This window comes from Sceloporus occidentalis, unplaced genomic scaffold, assembly GCF_023333645.1.
Source record: "Sceloporus occidentalis isolate IW3139 unplaced genomic scaffold, rSceOcc1.0.p SCAF_62, whole genome shotgun sequence".
Taxonomy (NCBI): Eukaryota; Metazoa; Chordata; class Lepidosauria; order Squamata; family Phrynosomatidae; genus Sceloporus; species Sceloporus occidentalis.
The window spans coordinates 3458577-3475636 of record NW_028317042.1 but is presented as its reverse complement, the minus strand read 5'-3'; the positions used below and the strand labels follow the sequence as shown (position 1 = coordinate 3475636).

The following is a 17060-nucleotide window of genomic DNA, read 5'->3' as shown; positions in this document are numbered from 1 at the left end:
AGGCTGTATGCCTGTGGGGGAACATACTGCCAGCCCCTATAGTCCGGCCCTCCAACGGTCTGAGGGACCGTGAACTGGCCCCCTGTTTAAAAAGTTTGAGGACCCCTGTGTTAGAGCAAGCCTGTTTCTGTTCGTATTGTTATGTGATGCACTACTTGTGATGTGCTGTTTGTGCAGCGCTGTGGAATATGGCAGAGGAAAATATTGCTGAGGTTAAACAGAAACATTCCAGCGTCTTCCCGCCGCTTCTCCGATCGGTCTGAGTTCAGGTTTATTCTCACTAAAGGAATGTTGATGAACAACTCGACAAAGAAATCTTGGAGATGGGCTTTGGAGATGAAAACTCCTACGGTGGCAGGAAAGTGCTCCTATTGAAATCAATTGTAGCCCTTTCGGCACATGCGCACATGGGTCTGACCCATGCCAGCAACATTCTCCGAGCCAGAGGTGGAGCAGGCAGGGGACATATAGCTGCGATGGGGTAAGGGGCAGTTGCATGTGGAGTGATTCTGCAGAATCCCCTCCATGTATCTGTAAAGGGGACAACATTAAACATTAAGGACCATACACTTATCATATATATTAAAGATCATATGGCTGCAGTGTCCCTGCTTTTGCCTGTTTAACTATTTGAGTTCTGCCGGCTGACATCCAATAGCAACGTAACTTCAAATAACTGCTTATTACCTCTCACCTGGGCGAGATTTTCATTTCCCAGCACGGCAGTCATGTAGGTTTGGCAAAACTATTTGAACAAAGTCAGCACAATGCCTAACCCACTGGACAAACAAGGAGATCGCCCGCTGAGACAGAACGCGAGAACGGAAAATGTGGGCAATTTAAGAACAGCAGGAGGCGCAACAAAAAACGCCACGTCTCTCTAACTGCATGGCAGCCCCTTATAATGTCTTCTTTTTGTAATATATAAATCTGTCGAGGATAGAGATTGCTATGTAGGTATCTATGCACATAATGTCCTATATAATCTAGCCCCCAATTTCCACTTAAATGTGTGGAGTCCAGCCTTGTTTAGTCCATCTTTAACCCTTTAAGGGTTGTAGAATACGTGTTATCGTAATATTAAATACACTATATGGACAAAGGTATTGGGGCACCTGACCATTACACCAACAGGGACGTTTTATGACATTGCATTCTAAATTCATAGACATTAATATGTAGTTGGTCCCCCCTTTGCAGCTATAACAACTTCCGCTCTTCTGGGAGGGCTTTCAACAAGATATTGGGGAGTTTCTGTGGAAATTTTTGCCCGTTTATGCAGTAGAGTATTTGTGAGGTCAGGCACTGATGTTGGATGAGACGCCCGGCTCAGAATCTCTGTTCCGGTTCATCCCAAAGGTGTTCGATGGGGTTGAGGTCAGCGCTCTGTGCGGCCGGTCAAGTTCTTCCAAACCAACCTCATCCAACCATGTCTTAATGGACCTTGCTTTGTGCGCTGGGCCATAATCATACTGGAATAGAAAAGGACCTTCCCCAAACTGTTCCCTAAAGTCGGAAGCAGAGCATTGTCCAAAATGCTTTTGTTTGTTTTAGGAAGTAATTTAACATCTTCACAAGACACTCAAATGATAACCTGATCTACTCCTTGCTCCATTAAGTCTGCTATATTACGTCCTCCAAAAAGCAGCATTACATCATATTCTCAACGTAATTAGCTAATAATTACCATCTTAATTTATGCTGTTTCTTATCTTGATCTTTGGGACTGCCTGGTCCCAATGGGTTCTGTGGTCCAAAGCGTGATAATAAATCACCCACTGCTCTAGACTTCTACTTTGTGTTCTGAACTTTTTGGGGTACTTACCATGATTTTTATCGATCCATTAATTTGTGGCTCTTATAATTCTCTAATCTAAATAATGCCTAAATATGAGTATTCTTAAGTATACAAAGTGCCTCGACAAATAACACAACTGTCTAAGTCGGTCTTAGTGGATCATTGCTCCACTGTATAGAAGCAGCCGTTTTTATTTGAAGCTCTTGTGTTACTCGTGTTCTTGAATGGCTTCCAGTACCGAGGCTGTACGTTTCCTGTTCTATAACCCTTTGCAGATGGAGAAACCATTCACGCTTGTAAGCGTCCAGTGATAAATGTTATTGGGAAGCCGGCTGCTTTATAAGCTCCATCATTCCGTGTCTTACTACACCTTATTGCACAATATTAACATAATACTCCCCTTAAAACGGAGTACAGATAGCGGTTTGAGGTCTGTCCTCTTCATCAAGCCCAGACGGGATTCCGTTAGTTCATCCTCAGCCGAGGCTGAAACGTGAGTGACGCAACTGGAGTGGCGCAAAGAAACCTGACTGTCTCCGATTCTTTTGTAATTCCACTGGAGAATTCCCCACGTAAAGCAATACCTCCTCATCCACTCACCCTCTTCAGATAACTCGCACGTGGGATTAGGGATTGTCATGACCATTTAAATATACAAATGTACGACAGCGTGAAACCCCTGCTCTAGATGTAAGACACAACCGGGGGGGGGGGGGGGGGGGGGATTGGAGAAGCGACTAATTGGTCTTTGGGGAAGTAATACGTTGATAGTTCCTAGGCTTGAACGATGCTAGTGATTTATACATTTTGGGAATACTTAAAAGGTCAGACTGCGGCATGTAGGACCGACCTGAACTTGGCTGTAAGTCACAGCAGAGTGTGATATATGAATGTATGGAGTCTGGCAACATCCACTAAAACATTAACGAAAATAAATCTCTTTATTTACAGCTTTACCGTCGCCATAATAAAAATCCAGCCGGTTCTTCGGCCGGCTGATACAGATACAGAGGACATCTGTATTAGTACTGGGGGTTCTTCTAAAAAAGAAAATGCCCATCGAAGGTCCGCATTACGATCTCTGGTCTTCCAAACTGGATCATTTACATTATGGCCGAACTGATACGCCATCATGGCCGAACTGATACGCCATCATGGCCGAACTGATACGCCATCATGGCCGAACTGATACGCCATCATGGCCGAACTGATACGCCATCATGGCCGAACTGATACGCCATCATGGCCGAACTGATACGCCATCATGGCCGAACTGATACGCCATCATGGCCGAACTGATACGCCATCATGGCCGAACTGATACGCCATCATGGCTGAACTGATACCCCGTAGCATGCTCTTCTCGGTCACTGCATGTGCTTATATTCTGGAGCTCTTGGTAAGGATGGCAGCTGCGGTGGGGCGGGTGGAGGAGAAGATAAATCCATTGCTGCTCATAGGTCCACCAGGCAGGGTGAAGATGATGACAGTTAATCTAAAACATAAGCATTTCAACTAAATGCTTCTTTTGTACTTACAGGAACAATTCACTGTAATTGCTGCAGCATCTTCTGCTATACAAAGTGACAATTGACACACGTATGACGCACAACATACATATTCTATTACCCTCTATGCAGTTTGCGTTTTTTTTTTTTTAAATTAAGGATTTCAATTGTGAGAAAAATAGTTTTGACAATGCGTAGGTTGTTTTGATCTTGATTTTTATGAACTGATGTTCAATTTTATAACCAGCGTTTTGAAGGCCTAATTCGAGAGGAGCTTTTTTTTTTTTTTTTTTTCGATGTCAAAATATCACATTGATGGGTTTTTCCCCAGTGTGTAAAACTGTTACAATGCTGAAATGCACTAATCGGATACAATTTATAGATCCATTAAATCTCACTTTATTGGTGCTTCACGCACTTAATTAACCTTGTAGCTTTCGTTGGCCAGAAGATGCGTTTGAAGAATTGTGTGATGATTTAATAGCACTGACTGTTTTGGATGCCGCAGTTAACTTTCATGATCTGAGGTTTGCAGTAGACAAACAGTTCTCTTTAAAGCAGCTGCTTTTATCGCTTGGATTACGTCTTAGAGGTGCAGTCGTGTGACAACCAAGTAACGTTTGGTTGAGAAGAGCAGCTGTTGACTATCTTTGTGATGCCTCCTTGTCATACCTGGGAGCTTTCTGGCTCCCAATTGTTGGATGCTGGTAGAAGGTCCGTGACCCTGACAAGCGGCATTTGGCCAGGAGTCTTCGTTGAAAAGATGCTCCTTGTATGATGAGTTTGACCACTGAACCCACTCAGTCAAGAGATCTTTGAGAACCATCAAAGTTCTGGACAAAGCTATAGTTATTGCTAAGATTGTAATGGAATTTTGATAAAGCGTGTATCTAATGAGATCTGACCTACTGACCTATCAGCATACCTTGCAACATCAGGTAGACTACCTGGAGCTTCCCCTCTTCTCAGAGGTGGCTTCATTAAAGATTGGGGGTAGACCCAGACAGCCAAGTTTGCAAGAGAGTTCCCACTTCAAGAGGGATGCTGTCATCTCCCACCAATTGGCTGTTATAAGAAGTATAATCTGTCGCTGTTCATATGATCGCTGTCTGTGACAAGCAATGCAAGCAAACAGTGCTGGTCTTCCAGAGAAAGCAGCAGGAAGAATAAGCTGCGTTCTTTAAATTCTTGATGTTTTGAGGGGGGGAAGCATTGAGTTATCCCAATGGAGCCAAACTTATTTTCAAAGCTGAGTGGATCTTAACACTTTATGTAAAGTGTTTTCAAATATTGTAAACCAGCTAAAATGTGGACCGATTCCTAAAGTGTTTTTATTTTCTATAGCAACAACCTATCAGCGCCTGCTTTTGTGTCACTTGACAATTAAGTGTTCCCAGCTAAAATCGAGAGCCAGACACAATATTAAGGCAGATAAGGGTTAATGATGGGAAAGGTTTGTGTGTTCAATCATACTAGGAAGGATGATTCTAACGTTTCATTTAGTGTTAAATTCAGCGGTCAGTGGGACAGCCCCTTTAAATATCACAAAATATTTTCCTTCTTTTTCCAAAGGGTCTACCTTGTAAATTTGCATGCAGGGGCCGAGCTGCAGACGAAGCACCCAGACATGTTTATAGCTGTGCCGGTCTATTAGTATGCTGGGTCGTGGCGTCTTAGGGAATGAGATGCGCATCTCGGTTGATGCTTTCTTGTAATACACTGTATTGACTTGGCCATAATGAAACGAGGTAATTGTGTTAGATGGCGCCCTGCCTTGAATCTTTAATGCTTTATTTTTCATGTGTCTTATTGCCTTATGTCTGCGGGGCATTAAGGAGCCGCGCGGCCGTCGGGTCACATCGTGGATGTTCGCGTTTCCTTCGGTGCGCTCGTAGCCCTTTGCAAACCGATGCCTCGTCTCCAGAGGAAGATTTCCCCCGCTCCGTCTCGCCCCCGAAGGTTCTTCCGGTCATCGATCGGCGCGCACCTAATCAGAGCCGATCTGTAATGTAACACTTATGCGGTGCAAGGGGTTACAGCTCAATTCCGCCGATGATTGTCATTAGTGGGTTTGAAGGAGTCGTTATCGGAAAAGCCTGTCGCTCGCAAAGAAATGTGTCTGCAGACCATGAAATTAACATTTCTGTGCGGCGGCAAATAATTGCTTACCAGACAGCAAATTCAGTAGGAAAATAAGCAGCCCGGGTGGTGATTAGTAAGGTCACCTGGATCAAGAGGCAGCTTCATTAGCAACCGATACATGCGCAGGCACAAGCAAGCAAGCAGGCAGGCGCTATCTATTGTTATATTGCATGGTACATTTGTATTGCTGCCCTTTGCAAGTTAAATCGCTTGAACGGCCAGGAGTGCTCGGCCAAAACAAACAAAAAGATACGCGTTGGGATCAAATTATCTCCTTGGGGTAATAATTCTCACGTGGCTTGCATTACTGGTAGACCGGAGAATGTTTTTCGGGTATATCCGAGATTTCCCAGAGATACTCGGGACTTAAAAGGGAATTAAAAGGACAAAATGAAGTTTGCCTTTCTCACAATTGGCGGATGGCCCGGGCCGTTTGGTTCCTATTTAAAGTTTGAATGTTTATAGTGTGCTAATGTTAACCAGTTAAAGACCACTGCAGCCATCATATGCCGTTTAATGGATCAATCTTTCCTTTTTTGTGTGGGCTCCCTTGCGGATCCAGGAGAGGATAAGGCTCTTCGAGCAGCTAATCAAGTGGCGCAGAAGACCTGGAGCTGCAGCTTGACTTAAAGCATTCTCCTAGAGAATGTATTTTATTTTAGTGAAGACATATTAAATTACTTTTGTATGCATTGTTTGTTGGTCAGGCTATATGGTACATTAGACTTTCCCTCTAAAGGGTAGAGCATGGGTGATCAGCACCAGTCCCCAAGGGCCACAAATGGGCCAGCTACTCTGTCTTTTTGTGGCGTCCTGAAAACTGTATGATTATGGCCATATCCTCTCTGCTTGGTTACCTACTAACAGAATGTATACACTAAACAGTTATCTCTTATTTGGGTGACGCACAACTCAAACTCTGGCTGCCGTCGGTTCGCCAATATGCCTTTAAAATCGAACAGATAATGCTGTCTCTGCCGCAGACTGCCCACAATTCCATGTGTTTTAGGCACAGGATTTCCTTTTATGGGCATACCTGAGAGCTTCCGAGTGCAGGCTACCTGGAGGGGACTTTGCTAGCCATGCGTATGGTGGGGCTAGCCTCAGAAAAGCCTGTATTGGGCAGAGAGAAGGAAGGGATAGTGGACGGGGAGAGGACGCGGCCAAACACCCCTTCCCTGTCTGGGATATATATATATAATCGGTATATAGCATGGCAGTGTTCCCAAATTAAAAGGAATTATTAATTCTTTAAAGGGAGAATGACACACCTGCGATCGAATCCAGCACTGGAATTACCGTATTTGCTCGATTATAAGACGAGGTTTTTTCCAGAGCAAATGCTCTGAAAAATACCCCTCGTCTTATAATCAGGGTCGTCTTATAATCAGACCTCAAATAGGTCTGATTATGAGACTAAGATCCAGATCCCCCGCAGCGATGCAGAGGACCTGGATCCTCCTGTGTTAACCCCCCCCCCCAACTTACCGGTGCTTCTGAGTCCCCGGTGCTTAGTCCGGGCTGCGTGTAGAGCTCTACACGATACAATCGCGTAGAGCTCTACACGCTTCCCGGACTAAGCACTGGGGACCCAGATGCAGGGGACCTGGATCCTCCTGTGTTAACCCCCGACCCAACTTACCGGTGCATCTGAGTCCCCGGTGCTTAGTCCGGGCTGCATGTAGAGCTCTACACGATACAATCGCGTAGAGCTCTACACGCTGCCCGGACTAAGCACTGGGGACTCAGAAGCACCGGTAAGTTGGAGGGGGGGGGCATAACACAGGAGGATGCAGGGGACCTGTATCCTCCTGTGTTATGCCCCCTCCAACTTACCGGTGCTTCTGAGTCCCCGGTGCTTAGTCCGGGCAGCGTGTAGAGCTCTACGCGATTGTATCGTGTAGAGCTCTACGCGATGATATCGCGTGGAGCTCTACATGCTGCCCGGACTAAGCACCGGGGGCTCAGATGCAGGGGACCTGGATCCTCCTGTGTTATGCGCCCCCCCAACTCAGAAGCACCGGTAAGTTTGGAAGAGGGAGGGGGAGTGTTAAATGGGGGGTGTAAGGCATTTCTGGAGGCAGAGTGCTCTGTGAAATGCTTTTTAACCCCTTTAATGCCACTCTGCCTCCTGAAATGCCTTAAACCTCCCTATATGCCATAATATGCCTTTTAATCCTCTAAGTGCCAGAGTGGCATATAGGGTTAAAAGGCATATCATGGGGCACAGTGGCATATAGGGTTAAAAGGCATATTATGGGGCACTGTGGCATTTAGAGGGTTAAAAGGCATATCATGGGGCACAGTGGCATATAGGGGGTATAAGGCACTTCTGGGGCAGATGTGCATAACTAGGAGGCAGGTTGGAAAATAGAAGGAAATAAAACCAAAATATTTTTCTCAAGCATAGCTTTTATTAAAAAAAGTGTTTAAATGAATTAAAATTTACTGGTAAAACTTTTTTCCTATAGGGTCGTCTTATATTCAGGCTTTTTCTTTTTTTCCTAAATTAATATTAAGATTTGGGGGGTCGTCTTATAATCAGGGTCGTCTTATAATCGAGCAAATACGGTATTTATCACTTGTGTGGTGATTTCTATTGAATTTTTTGTATTTTTTGTCTCGCGCACGTCGCCGAACATCTTGGTTGAGCGGAAATCTGTAATCAAGACCAAACAAAGCAGGGAAATTATTGGAGAAAAGTGTTTTCTGGGTTGATTTATGCATTTTATTTTTTTTTTATTTATTTTTTTTAAGCCAGCTCTTGGTGATTGGAGTTGTTGCAGCTGTTGGAACATATCTTTTTTTTGCCCGCGTTCTTAGTGAAATATCTGATAAAGGAGCGAATCAGATCCTGCCTCTAATTTAATGGAGAGAAGAAGACATAATTTGGCGAGTAAAAATGAGTAAGTGGTGGGAAAAGTACAAATATCGCGGTGTAATTGCGGAGAAATCGTGTTCCTTAGACAACGAGTACGCTTCTGGGCTCGGTGTACGCTCTGTTCTGCTAAGTCTTATATTTTACAGTTTAGTCTGTTAAATACAGCTTTGTAACATTAATGTACAGAAAATACCCTAAATTCTCTGGTCGTAATGTCCGGAAACGTAGCCATCATATTGACTTTAATGTATATGGTAGCTGTGTGGAGCCCCCCTTGCAAATACATTGGGGGGAGGGGGTGTCCTTTCCCCCACCTCCAGCTATTTTCTGTGCCGGAGATGCATTTGGCCGAACATATCTCCTGGCACGCGATATACTTACCCCCGGGCTGTTCGGACCCTTGTGATCATGCGTGGAAAGCACTCCCATTAGGAGCGCTTTCCTTTCAAGCAGTGGCTCCGGAGTCGGACTACGGAGAAGGGCATCTGCTGCCGCAGAGCGTAACAAATCCATATTGCCTTAAAAGTAATGTCATAAATAGATATAGAGCGTTTCTGCCCTATTCACCAAGTAAAGGGCAATAAGACTTTTGTGAAAGCAAGATATATTACCCCACGTTATTGGTCAAAGGCTTTGTGGATCCACATTTTTAACCAAAACGACTTTTTCCATCTAAAAAAAATTTACACGGCATACTTTGGTTGTCTGTGCCAAGATTCTGTAGTTGGACGAATTGGCCGTCAACGTTTCCTTTTGTAGTTTCTGCTGATGGGAGAAAGTGAGTAAATAAATCTAATCTAAAGATTTATAGCGTGAGATGTCAGAAACGCCGAACAAGCAATAGAGACGTTACCTGCGTGCGAGGTCTCTGCTGCTTACGGATAGTGTTGGGTAAAGTCTGGGTTGGAAAGGGTTTGGTGTAAATTACGATTTTTGGGGGTATTTTATTGCCTTGTTTTCTATCATAGTTTAACGGATCGTGGGCAGTGGGGCAAGCAAGGGTTAATGGTTGTTTTTTTTTGTGGAAATCGCTTAATTATACACATAAACGCACACACATACAAGCACACCCGGAACGCGTGTGGGATTGTATGCAGGGCCGCCAACGGAAATCTTGGGGTCCAGTAAAAACCTAAAGACACTCCCAGCCCCATGTTCACAAATAAGGGCCACCAGACACCAATTCCCACAAAGGGGCCATCCTGGACCCCAAAGCCCGTGAGGGCCCAGACACAGGTTGGAGGCTGTGAGGGCCAGCAAGGTAGTCCGTGACGGATCAGTAAGGCCAGACCGCCCTGCTTGCCAGGGGCCAGTACTCTGGGACAGGTTCTACCCCAATGGCTGTCCTGGCCATTCATTAGATGAATGTATTTTTTAGCTTCTTGTACACACACACACAGTTTTTTTTATTTTATGTATTATTTTCATGCTGCTATAAATATGTGTTTAGCTTGCTTAGGTTTTTGTTGTTTTTTGTGTTGCGCTTTAGGCGGATTAAAATATTTTTATCAACAAGCAGTTAATTTCTCCCCGTACCCGTCCGCTCCGAGCAGCAGGCAGGCGAAATTTCTACTGAAGCTGAAAAGCTCTCGCTAAGCCGAATCCAACAACAACAAGAAAAAAATCAAAGTACTATTGTTATTCAGAGTCGGTTTTTAGATGGCTGGCGCATCTGCTATTGATTTATTTGTACATGATATGGAAGAATTTGTTCCTTTTCAACAGGAATCGGGTGTATTCCTATGGCCCGTAGATGGCATAATGTTCTAGATCTCCCAGGAAAGACACCACGATTCCAGAACAATCAGCTCCTCGTAAGACACGGCTTCTGTTTGATGTCCTGGAGAAGATCGTGTTGCTTTGATCTGCCCCATGGACTCTGTTTGGTTTTTTTTGTTTCCCCTTGAAAGTATAAACTCTAGAAAAGTATATATTTTGTACCAAAGAGCAGATATAAAAAAAAAATGTTTTTAAGTGAACGTCGTTATTTCGAAACAGCGCAGTGGTTGATGTCTTTGGAATGCCAACCAACTATGTCCTCCAGATCAAGAACTCATTCTTGAGTTTTGATCATTTGGTGGTATGGTGTTTGATCTTTCCCCCTGACTAGCGCCTATTTGATCTGTGTAGCTGGGAACTTTCTAAAGGAGTTGATTATGAAGAGTCTTCAGAATATTAACCCTTTAAAAGTTCATCACGGGATTCATTGTAGTGGCTTGTTATGGCGGTAACCATATGGTTTTGCAAGCAGTCCTTGGCAAGAAGTCGAGATAGTCGGAACTAAATCTCCTATATTCGAGCAGGGATTGAATTGATTGACAGTGAGAAAAGCGCACATTGGGATGTTCGGATATCATGAAATCAAAGTAGAAATAGAGTAATCTCCAAAATACATGACCCTGAGAATTCTGCATCGGGAAACATCACATGTTGGCATGCAAAACAGTGAAGTCGGAGGGACGGCAAGCGGACTGCTAAGAATGTTCTGGGGGGTAAACGTTTGCCTCGTTAAGTGACAACATGCATTCTTTTTCATAATGTGTGACATCACAGAAGAAGAGAAGGGAAGCATTTGTGCCGTGTGTCCCACTAGTGGGCAGTTTCTAGAGTTGAGTGCTAGAAGAGGTATTTCTGCTGTCTCAAATTTAAATAGCAGACATATGGGGTTGGTCAAGCGGCATTTTTATACAGAAGGAGATATAACATTTGCCGGTGTCTTGCTTTCTGAATACTGCCTAATGAGATCAGTATCTTGGGTAACCAGTTGCATGCTTTGCAGAACACGCTGATTGGCGTGGTGGTCAAGGCTAAAAGTTAGCTGCCATTCCCAAATATCTCCAGGGACCACACAGGACTTGGCTATTAACAAATGAGCCATTACACAGGTGAATGCACGTTATTTACAAGTGAATAGCGTGCCGGATGGTTGGCTCTCAGACCTAAACTGGCTCGGTGCCGAAGCTGATATTTGAGAATGACTATACTTCAGGTCCTGGCGTTGATAAGATCAGCCGCTGTGTCTGCCCCAGACCCGTGCTTTGTCTTGCAGTTTGCTTATATTCGTTCTCTTTGTTGGGAATTTGTGTTGCTCTTTCAGTGTTCCAAAACTTCTAAAATCCTATTAAAATCTGACATTTTGAGAAAAAAAAAGCATTCATCTGTATGCCTTTTCGGGTCACAATGCCTTTCCCTGAGTTGGTGTTTCTGTCCCTCTAGACTCACGAGCTGTTTGTCTATCATGGCCACGTCTTCTGTATTTAGTGGCGTTTCATTGTCTGCTTGAAAAAAATTGTACAGTATACACAAACTACATCCTGTTGTTAAGCAAACATGGACCTACTAACTGGTAACTCTTTCCAGTCTGTGCATATATACCGTATATAATTATTCAACGATAGTCATTGGTTACAGTATATGGAAGTATATTATATTATTATTATTTATTTATTTTTTTTTAAAGATGCAGTTCCACTAAAACAAAAGATTATGGGCTCTCTGTGCATTAAGCAAACAGAATATATGTCATTTTTTTACTATCAAGGGTGAATTACATAAAAACCACACAAACTGTTCAGAAGCTTTTTGTGTCAATGGAAACAACGCATCGGTCCTGGCTTTTGCGTCGCATGACAATGGTTCCCGGAAAAAAAGGACAAATAACACAAAAACTTACTTTATTCAACATTTTTCAGTGCTCCAGGAATGGTGTTTCTGAGGCTGCTTTTAGTCAAATAAGACAGAGTGGATTGAAGGACAGATGCTCTTTAACGTACGTGGGGTTCTGATCCGCGTAAAGGAACACGTGTGTTCTATTTTGACCTCGACATGTGAAACTCAGTTATGACAGCATTTAACTAAATTTATAGATGGGAGCAGCAGAAAAGAGACCCTCTCTATCCCCTCTCTCTCTCTCTGTCTCTATGTTCTCTCTCTATCCCCCCTCTCTCTCTCTATCCCCCCCCTCTCTCTCTCTATCCCCCCCCTCTCTCTCTATCCCCCCTCTCTCTCTCTATCCCCCCTCTCTCTCTCTATCCCCCCTCTCCTCTCTCTCTATCCCCCCCTCTCCTCTCTCTCTATCCCCCCCTCTCCTCTCTCTCTATCCCCCCCTCTCCTCTCTCTCTATCTCTCTCTCTCTCTCTCTATCGCCTCTCTATTTTCTCTCTCTATTTTTTCTCTCTCTTTCTCTCTCTCTCCTCTCTCTCATAGGTAAGAGCCAATCAGAGAGTGTTTAGATTACAATTTGTTTTATTAAAAAGTGATGCCACTGTGCCTGGTACAAGATAACTAAATTGGGAAACTTTAACGTCCTGATTAGACAATGGCATAGTTAAATAGATTACCGCTCCCCTTTCTTAATTCTAATCTGAATAGACACTCATTAACAATACAGAGAGTAATCAGACCTATCCATGTTGTATCAGCGATCAGACGCGAGCTTTTAATATAGCTGGCTGTTTAAGCGGTGCATCTCCCGGTGTTAATCAGTCCGCTTACCAGTCAATTAAAATATTACGTTACTGGATTTGAAAGGCACCGGCGGATCAGGAGAGACGTTGAAATGAAGCATCGTGAAATGAATAGCGTTTTGTAAATCACAGTTGGATCGGCTTTTAGTAGGATCATCCCAGATAGGATTCACAGACTCAAAGTAGTGTATTGTACTAAGCCGGGAAGACTTTCAAATGGGGCGAAAAAAACCACGGTGTTGCCTAATCATGGGGGTATTGTTTACAGCCATGCGCAAATAATTTAAGTACAGGGCGTGTTTTTATAGACGCAACGTATGATATTTATTACCATATTTGCTCGATTATAAGACGACCCTGATTATAAGACGACCCCCCAAATCTGAATATTAATTTAGGAAAAAAAGAAAAAGCCTGAATATAATACGACCCTATAGGAAAAAGTTTTACCAGTAAATGTTAATTCATCTAAACTATCTTTTTTTAATAAAAGCTATGATTGAGAAAAATATTTTGCTTTTATTTCCTTCTATTTTCCAACCTGCCCCCCAGTTATGCACATCTGCCCCAGAAATGCCTTATACCCCCTATATGCCACTGTGCCCCATGATATGCCTTTTAACCCCTCTAAATGCCACTGTGCCCCATTATATGCCTTTTAACCCTATATGCCACTGTGCCCCATGATATGCCTTTTGACCCCCTATGTGCCACTCTGCCTCCAGAAATGCCTTATACCCCTATATGCCACTCTGGCATTTAGAGGGTTAAAAGGCATATTATGGGGAAGAGTGGCATATAGGGAGGTTTAAGGCATTCAGGAGGCAGAGTGGCGTATAGAGGGTTAAAAAGGCATTTCTGGAGGCAGAGTGGCATTAAGGGGGTTAAAAGGCATTTCACAGAGCACTCTGCCTCCAGAAATGCCTTATGCCCCCCATTTAACACTCCCCCGCCCCCCCCCCAAACTTCTGACTTCCCTGTCATGTAGCCCAGGCAGTGTGTAGATCCCACGCACTTACGCTGCAGCCGGAAGGAGGCGTGGCTAGCAGCGGGGGTTGTCTGCGTCCATCGCGCAGACCTTCCCCGACTATCAGAGTTCGGGGATGTTACAGGGTCACCGCACCGGGCTGAGGAATCACCAGCCAGTCCCTCATACGGATAGCACTCAGCTATCCACGGATCATCCAGACCACCATTCGTAGTAAACCAAGAAGAACTCTCTTTATTACAAACACACAGAACTTATATACAATCTCAATGCAATGTGTACCGAACCCAACCCCCAATCCCATCAGCCACATCCCATCACAAATCACATCAGTATACAGGGGATGTATCAGGTGAGGGGATTACAGAATACAATGGGTTCCCCCACCTGTGTTATCCCCCCTGTAGTGCGGGTGCCGTCTGGGCAGACAGGGCTGTGTTGGCTGATTAAGAGCCCCAGCCAGATTATAGGATTGTCTCCTTGAAGGCTGGAGCTGAAGCCACATCAGTCTCTGGGCCGGTTATACAATAATACACAATATAATATATTACCGGGTCACGGGATACGGAACCGGACACAAAAGTGCTCCATGACCCGGCTAAACTTCATATGACACATGAGCCAGCTAGCCTGGCCCTGTCACAGGGGAAATCTGATCTCTGACAGCCGGGGAAGGTCTGCGCGATGGACGCAGACAACCCCCACTGCTAGCCACACCTCTTTCCTGCTGCAGCGGAAGTTGTCTACGCGAATCGCGTAGACATCTACACGCTGCCCCAGCTACACACCGGGGACTCAGAAGCTCCGGTAAGTGGGGCGGGCGGGGGAGACACGAGGATCCAGGTCCCCTGCAGCTGCGGGGGATCTGGATCTTAGTCGTCTCATAGTCAGACCTATTTGAGGTCTGATTATAAGACGACCCCGATTTATAAGACGAGGGGTATTTGCATTTGCTCTGAAAAAAACCTTGTCTTATAATCGAGCAAATACGGTATATTAATTTTTTATCCTTGTGGTCATATATCTCCCTTTGTTCTATTCTATGGATTTTACATAGTTCTGTGATAAAAGTTCCCATAGGTGAAAGCTTCTCTTTTTAAGATTCCTATAGTTACCTCCATAGTGTCCCTCTTTGCTATGAACTTCTAATGTTTCATGCGCGGGACCATTCAACGATAACCAGATCGAAAGCGCACAATAATACGTGAACAAGCAAGAGAACAAAAAGCATCTTGTCGACGGCCACGATGGGTCATAACGGCATGTAAAAAGTGTTCTAAACCCCGCCCCTAGCCACACCCCTAACAACACCCCCTGAAATATGCCTCTTTTTGTCCATTTGAAACATTGGTAGGTCTTGGCGCCACAAATTCTGTTCCCGGGCGCTAATACTATTATTTCTAAAGATACAATGTAACGAAGGCGCTTGGAAGGGATGCGAGCTGAGAAGTACAGGGCGTGTGTAGGGGGGTTTTGGCCCTGTACTGTCCCGCTTGGTTCTATATACTGCCCTCCAACTTAACTAGCTGTTGGATGCCAGCTCTACAGTCTTGTGTAGTTGGCTTCCACCCATCCCCCCCTACTGAGAGCTTTAGGGGCCACCTTTTTAGAGGTTCCCAATTATGGAGGTGATAATAGGGACATTCACTAGCCATACTAGCCATAGTGTGGAATATGTAGTCATCCAAACATTAAAGTGAATCCCCCCATATGTGCATTTGCCCCTTTCACAGCCCCCTGGCTTTTCCCCATGCACTTGTTCTTACAGCCATTCAGCTCGGGTGCTGGGTGGGGGAGGAATAACGGGACTACCTGAGCACATGCCCAGAAGTGTCGCCGTCCCTTTAAATCCAGAAGAGGTCCATTTATTTCCCTATCGGGACAGAAGCCATTAAGACACTTAGAGAGCATTAATCACCAGCGGATTATCTGTATCTCTTTTTTGTTCTCCGTAATCCAGTGGAACGTTACATGAACAGCAATCATTTTTTAATGCGCTGGAATGTTCTCCTCGGGTTCTCGTTTTAAATCCTTCAAATTTATTCTTTCAACATTTTGGAAAGTTCCACAGTTCTTGAGGGTCCAACAGCATTGGGAGGAAACGTATATAAAATCTTCTTTTTTTTTTTTTTTCCCCGGAAAGTTTTATTTCAAAAGAAATAGCTGTGGTTTCCAGTTGTTACTCGGTGGAGACAGTTTCCGTTTTTTTCCATCAGAAGAGGAAGACTGAGCCAGAAGCTCATTTCTAAAAGAAATGATCCATAATGCAACCCGATCGACTTATGGTCTTGGATCTCTCTTGAAAAAGGCGGCTCGGTGTAAAGCCAGAGACATATTTACTTATAAATTAGTTTGGTTGCATAAATGAGGTATTTGGCTTCATTAGGAACTTGCTGAATTTCAGCGCAATCAGGTTTAATGCAATCGTTTTTACAACGTGCTCATGAATTTACTTTGGGTGGGAATGGATGAAGCAGGGATGCTTTTAGAACAACGGGAATCTGATATTTGTGGCAAAATATGGCATAATCAACAATGCTATTCCATAACACTGCTCGATCCTTACGTTATTCCCGTAGGCTAAGGCTCTCCTCACTTATCACCTCTTCCTTTTCCCGTCTATAAGATTTCACTCGGGCTGCCCCGTATCTCTGGAATCTACTCCCAAGGAACCTTCAGCTTTCACCCCCCCTCCCACCATTCAAGAAACTTCTTAAAACCCACTTCCTAAGAGAAGCCGCGCCATCTTAGCTGCTAGAACTTCCCTGTCATCGATACAACCACCACACTACCTCTCACCCGTCTCTATGCCTTATGTTTGTCACCCCATTCCCCTGTGAGCCGGGCTCTCTCCACCTAATGTATCGGTTTGTCTTAGTCGGTCAATTCTCGTCTTGTCAGACCCCTTGAATATATGGATTGTATTAAGCGCTGCGTAAATTGTTGGCGCTATATAAATAAAAGATAGTAAAATAAGGCATATCTGGGGGGCATATAGGGGGGTATAAGGCATATCTTGGGGGCAGAGTGGCATATAGGGGGGTATAAGGCATATCTGGGGGGCAAAATAGCAAGCTGTGGTGCAGGTTGGCAAATAAAAGGAAAAAAAACAACAAATGCATTTTTCTCAAGCATAGTTTTTATTAAATATGAAAAAAAAGTTTACATGTGAATTAATATTTGCTAGTAAAACATTTTTCCTATAGGGTAGTCTTATATTCAGGCTTTTTCTTTTTTTTCCTAAATTAATATTCAAATTTTGGGGTGGACTCCCTCT

The 17060-nt window shown here is 44.1% G+C and overlaps 1 protein-coding gene across 1 annotated transcript in view; it reads left to right on the top strand.

The window, feature by feature from the left end:
- The window catches only part of LOC149287313 (polypeptide N-acetylgalactosaminyltransferase 10-like), a 67579-nt gene that overhangs the window by 22517 nt on the left and 28002 nt on the right, over window positions 1-17060 (top strand). The window lies entirely within an intron of this gene.